The sequence below is a fragment of the Tamandua tetradactyla genome, chromosome 14, assembly GCF_023851605.1.
Source record: "Tamandua tetradactyla isolate mTamTet1 chromosome 14, mTamTet1.pri, whole genome shotgun sequence".
NCBI classification, from domain to species: Eukaryota; Metazoa; Chordata; class Mammalia; order Pilosa; family Myrmecophagidae; genus Tamandua; species Tamandua tetradactyla.
Genome location: NC_135340.1, coordinates 70,438,772 through 70,444,771, shown reverse-complemented (window position 1 = coordinate 70,444,771; position 6,000 = coordinate 70,438,772). Strand labels below are relative to the sequence as shown.

General features: G+C 46.8%; 1 protein-coding gene across 6 annotated transcripts in view; it reads left to right on the top strand.

Annotated features, from left to right (window-relative positions):
* The first annotated feature begins 4,419 nt into the window (after positions 1 to 4,419).
* RAB27A (RAB27A, member RAS oncogene family) overlaps positions 4,420 to 6,000 on the top strand; it is a 101,414-nt gene continuing 99,833 nt past the window's right edge. For 3 of the 6 annotated variants that reach the window (XM_077127959.1, XM_077127961.1, XM_077127960.1), the window contains exon 1: positions 4,799 to 4,930. The gene's annotated coding sequence lies outside the window, so the exon portion shown is untranslated. Of the gene's footprint in view, positions 4,635 to 4,798; positions 4,931 to 6,000 lie in introns of those variants that run through there. The other 3 variants (XM_077127963.1, XM_077127965.1, XM_077127962.1) reach the window with 3 other exon arrangements.

Below are 6,000 nucleotides of genomic sequence, written 5' to 3'. Positions count from 1 at the left end.
TTTGGGTATGCTGCACTTCTTGGATCTGTAATTTTAAGTCTTTCATAAGAGTTGGGAAATTTTCAGTGATGATTTCCTCCATTAGTTTTTCCCCTCCTTTTCCCTTCTCTCCTCCTTCTAGGAGTCCCACAACACATATATTCGTGTGCTTCATGTTGTCATTCAATTCCCTGAATCCCTGCTCATATATTCTCATTCTTTTCTCTATATTTTCTTTTGCTTGTCTGATTTCAGAGGTCCCATCCTTCAGTTCACTAATCCTATCTTCTGCCTCTTTGTATCTAACATTGTAGGTTTCTAATGTTTTTTTTCATCTCTTCTACTTTGCCTTTCATTCCCATAAGTTCTGTGATTTGTTTTCTCAGACTTTCGATTTCTTCTTTTTTTCGATTCCTTGCCTTTATATCCTCTCTCAATTCATGGATTTTGATTTTTAATGAAAATTTTCCATGTCTGTCCAAACATCCTGAATTAATTGTTTCAACTCCTGTATCTCATTTGAATTGTTGGTTTGTTCCTTTGATTGGCCACATCTTCAATTTTCCTAGTATGATTCACCATTTTTTGCTGGTGTCTAGACATTTAATTTCCTTAATTAATTTATTCTGGAGATTGTTTTCACTTTTTTTTACCTACGATTTTCTTGTTGCATGACTTCGTTGTCTATCTGTTCTTTGACATTCAGTTCAGCTTATTCTAGACCTCTAACTTAGGTTTTAACAGATCAGAATTTTTCAGATCTTGTTTCTTGCCCTATCTGTTTAGTGCCTTTTTTTCCCTTAGGAGGTTCTACTTAGGTATTATAGACCCCAGTCAGATTTTCCCAGCCCAGACTGGCCACCTCTCAGGAGGAAAGAGTCACCTCTATCAGTTTTCCCTGAGGGTGAGACCCAGCAGATTGAAAGGCTTTCCTGTGAAACCTCTGGACTCTGCATTTTTCCTATCCTGCCCAGTATGTGACACTTTTCTGTCTGCAGGTCCCACCAGCATAAAGTGATGGAGTGCCTTTAATTTCAGCAGTTTCTCCCTGCTGAGGGCGTGGTTGAGGCAGAGGAGAGTTTATAGGCTGGCTTTAATTGCTTCAGTTTTCCAGACCCGGGGGTCTGAATTCCTTCAGGGAGGGATTCCACCTGAGCTGGCCCCACCCGTTTCCAGGGGAAGGCACAGGCTCCAGGGAATTAACTCCTTTCATCTGATCAGCCACTTTGCTGCTCAGATAAGCTTAATTTTGCCCTGGTCTTGGGCAGTTGGAGCCTGAGAAGCCTTGCAGTTGTATGTAAGGAGCAATCAAGCCAAAGAAACACAGCCACAAAAAAGAACAGTAAAAAAATCCTTTTCAGTACAGGCCCCTGTTCTTCGGGTTTGTCAATCAAGAACTTAAGTTGGTATGCTGCTCTGTGTATCTCCAGGTCCTATGTGTGCCTCCTTTCCTTCAGGACCCAGGCCCTTACAAGTACTTTGTACTGTCTGATCCAAAAAAACCTTTTTTTTTTTTTTCTTTTCTTTTTCTGTCAGCCCTGCCCCCTCTGTGTGGGGGCAAAACCCAGCAACCTCAGCTTTTACTTGAGGTTCAGTTGAGCTGGGGGCCTATTTTTAGTAGTCAGTATTTGTTAATTAATTCCACAATTGGAGCTTGGTTGAGCTCAGCTCCTGCTGTTAGTAAAGTCTCTTTCCTTTCCCCTCTGGGAAGCAGCCTGTGGGGGAGGGGTGCCGGCCACTGTGGTTTGGGGCACTCATGGTTCTGGGGAGGCTCGCAGCCAGTCCAGCTGTTCCAGACTGGGGTATGCTGTGTGTCTGGTCAGTGATGTGGCCCCAGCAGTTGTTCTGTACTGTTCCTGGCTATTTACTAGCTGCTCTGAAGGATGAACTAAATTCCACACCTCACTAAGCTGCCATCTTGGACCTCATTTACTTTTTTTTTTTTTGGATTGGCAGGCACCAGGAAATGAACCCGGGTCTCCCGCATGTCACGTGAGAACTCTGCCTGGTGTTCCACTGTGGCCTGCCCTCATTTATTTTTTCATATAACCATTGGGATTTAAAGAAAATTTTATTTATTTGTTAAACATGACAACATACAAACATAAACATTCTTATCATATGATCATTCCATTCTTGATATATAATAAATAACTCAAAATATCATCACATAATTGTATATTCATCATCATGATCATTTCTTAGAACATTTGCATCAATTCAGAAAAAGAAATAAAAAGGAAACAGAAAAAAATTCATACATATTATACCCCTTACCCCTCCCTTTCATTGATCACTAGCATTTCAATCTACTAAATTTATTTTAACATTTGTCCCCCCTATTATTTATTTTTAATCTGTATATTTTACTCATCTGTTGATAAGGTAGATAAAATAACCACTGGGATTTCGATAGTGATTGTGTCAAATCTGCAGATTGCTTATTGGATATCTTCCCATTTGTTTGAGTCTTGTTTAATTTCTTTGAGAAATGTTTTGTAGTTTTCATTCATAAATCCTTCACTTCTGTGGTTAAATTTATTCCTAGGTATTTCATCCTTTTGGATGCTATTGGTGTAAATAGCAACTAAGAAAACGGGTTCTTAGTTCAAGTCCTGGCTCTGCCACTCATTAGCTGTATGACCTTGGTCAGGTTGCTCAGTCACTACAAGACTCAGTTTACGTATATGTAATACAAGGATGGGAATGGTATCTACTTCATAGGGCAGTTGTGAGAAATAAATGAGAGGATCCATGTAAAGTTCTTATCATATTGTCAGGCTCATAGTATTAAATAATCAATAAATGTTAGCTATTATCATTATCAGTATTCCAGGGAGCTTCATAATACAGCCTCCATTTATTTCTCTTGTTTCTTCTCTGATTGCTTCCTTCCACTCAGTATGTTAGGTTCTCAGACCTTCTTTCAGTTGTTCCAATATCTCATGCTTTCATTCTCCTCTGGGCCATTCCTCCAATCTCTGTTCCTACAATTCACCCTCATCCTTCCACCATATCCCTCCTTCTTAATTTTGACATCATTTTTTTCTGGAATGGCTTAATTATGTGTTACTTATCTGTGTTCCAGTTATACTCTTTCACTTCTCTTATTAGGGCCCTTATCTCAGTACTGGTGTTGGCTGCTTATTATTGGTCTCCTACTCTATGACTACAAGTTCCCTCAGAATAGGGCCAATTTACTTTCCTTGTTCACTTATTGCAGCCCTAATACAGTGTCTGACTTGTTAAATAAATGAATACGCCGTGAATGGGCCACAGGACCACTGTCCATTTTCTGATCCCCTGCCTGATAAACTCCTGTCCATAACCATGTTGGTTATGTGGGGGAGTAAAAATGGGGGTTCCTTTCCCTGTATCAGATTAGCCATTAGCAGTTCCTGCATTGTTGTTTCCCCAGAACTTAGGTGATCGGTGGTTCCCAGAACTGTTCCTGAAGACATAAACATGGGGCTACTTTTCCTTTCTTAACCCCCCAACAGTATGGTGGTCTTTGTGAAACCATCCCTCTGTGATGAATCCCAAGATCACTGCCACTATTTGGCAATTTCATATGGTTTATCCTATACATGATTTTGTAAATTGGACACATATACGAGAAACTGTATTATCATGCAAACTGTCAGTAACTACAGACTGGAAGAATGACGGTGTTAGATAGGAGTGCTGGGGCAGATGGAATTTGTGGTGGAAGTAGACACACGAATAATGAGATGGACAGGCAAAAGAAGCTGGACGAGGACTTCCAACCACTAAGCCACACCTAGATGTGGAATCATTTGGCTCAGAGTTGCTTTGCCTGAGAAACCACAGGGTAGGTCCATAGTCTACTTTTCACATCTCGGGGCTGCGTCCGGGTGAGAACCAGAGGACCTGACTTTGCCTCAGAGCCGCAGAAGGCGCTGCGGCTCACACAGAATGGCTGGCGCTGAGAGAAGAAACCTCTGGGTGGCAGCAAAGGATAGCAGATTCCTCCCGCCAGCTGCCGTTCTTCAAAGAATTCGTCTACTGCGTTCTTAGAAATTCAGAGTGATTTTTATAATCCGAATGAGAACGTGCGAGGAGAGATCTCTTTGGTCATTTCCCCCCAGAATCATATAAATAGTCACTTCCATGAATCCCAGCGCTTTCTCCTCACCTCGGGAAGGCCATGTCCAGGCTAATCCGAGTGAGGAGCTGGGAGCGCCGGATGGACGGTGAACAGAGCCGGATGGACGGTGAACAGAGCCGGACGCCCGGCGCGGATCCGGCCCCCGCAGGCTGGGACAGGGGGCGCCAAGGGCGGGAGCCCCCCCCGGGCCTCGGGAGCCAGGGGCGATGTGCAGCCTTTCAGCGCATCTGGCCACTACGGTGGAGTCACCGATCTGATGCCCTGGGGAACACCTTTGGAAAATGGCTTTGGGGGAGGAGATTTGGCGAGTCAACCAAACCACACCTCGCAGCGCGACGATCCTGGAGCAATTTGTAAATGTCACCCCCGTGTCTCAAAACGAAAACAACCCCTGCCCACCGCTAAGCTTTCGCGCCTTCCAGGAAAGGACAGTGGAGACCTGGCCTGGGAGAAATGAGACACACGGAGCCCTTTGGGACTCACGAGAGAACCCCGAGGTGGGGTCCGTCCCCGGCTCCCTCGGCAGGTACGGCGCGCCCGGGAGCCGCGCGGGAGAAGGGCGCCCGCAAAGCTCCCCACCAGGCGGCCCCGCGGCCCGCACTCCCGTCCCCAGAATAGGGCGGGGGGTGCGCTCTGAGGTGACAGGAGGAAGAGGGAGGTGGAGGGGAAGAGAGGAGGTCCCGCCCCACCTCGCTCTCCTTTACGGGAAGTGATGTGGGGCCAGACGGAAAATACCGCCAACCACCCCCCAAAACGCCGGCCGCGGGTGGAGGCGGCGCGCGGGGAGAGCTCGCAGCGGTGGGAACAGCCAGGCCGAGCCAGGTGAGGGCGGGCAGCTGCCGCAGGCCCGGGGTGCGCCCTCCGGCTCGGGGCGCTTTCAAAGCAGGTGGCAGTTCATCCCGGAGGGCTGGGCAGGCTGCCGGCACGTGGCACTTCGGGCTCTGGGTTGGGGGTGCGTGGCTGCAGCTCGGTTTCTCCCCACCTCTGCGCGCCTGACCCCGCCAGAAAAGTTGCTTTGTGTATCCCAGGCCCTCAGAACAGTGGCCAGCGATGACAGCCACTGGGGCAGCGGGTCAGCCCGGGCGAGGATCACATCCCGCGCAGCCCGAGCTCGGGCGGGGGTCCGAGGTCACCTCGGGATGGGCTCCAGGTGCGAAGGATCCCGTGAGGGAATGAGGAAACTTCACTGGTGGAGAGCACGAAGGTCCTGGATCTCCCAGATCTCTCCATTCCTCTCTTCTTGTTGGCTTCCCTCCTGTTTTGTTTTGTTTCATTTTACTTTTTTTTTTTTTAACCTCTTTACAGTCTTTCTGGTAAGGATCCGGACTGCAAACTAGCTGGAGTGGGGTGGGGATGGAGGTCTCCCTTTTTCTGTCAAACAAAAAACCCCACCAGACAGGAAGCCAGACCCTCGGGCCAGCCGATGTGTTGACAGGTTTTGGTAACTATTGCCAAAGCTTTCTCTTTCCTAATAGATCACCGATTAAGCAGAGTCAGACCTGAAGTGAAGGAAATCTTGTGAGTCCTTGACTTGACTTAGCTTTCACCGTCTTTGGCTCCTGCTGGCCAGTTGGGCCACCTGGTCTCTGAATCTTCTGCCACAGGGTCCTTTTCCTTACCTGATGTTGGCAGACGGTTTTTCCCTAATGGCTGGCTGATCAGTCAGATGTGCTGGTGCGGGATGGGGAGTGAAGTATTATGCCATGTAAGTTTTCACTAATTATAACTAATTTATTTTATTGGTACTCCACTGCTCCTGTTGCTTCTTTCTAGGTCTCCTAAGAGCTTGATTTAGGGAGAAATACTGAAATTAACCTTAACACGTCTGGAAAACAGGGTTTCTGCAGAAGGTTAAAAGTGAAGGAAGGTTGTTAATACAATGCTGAGGTGAC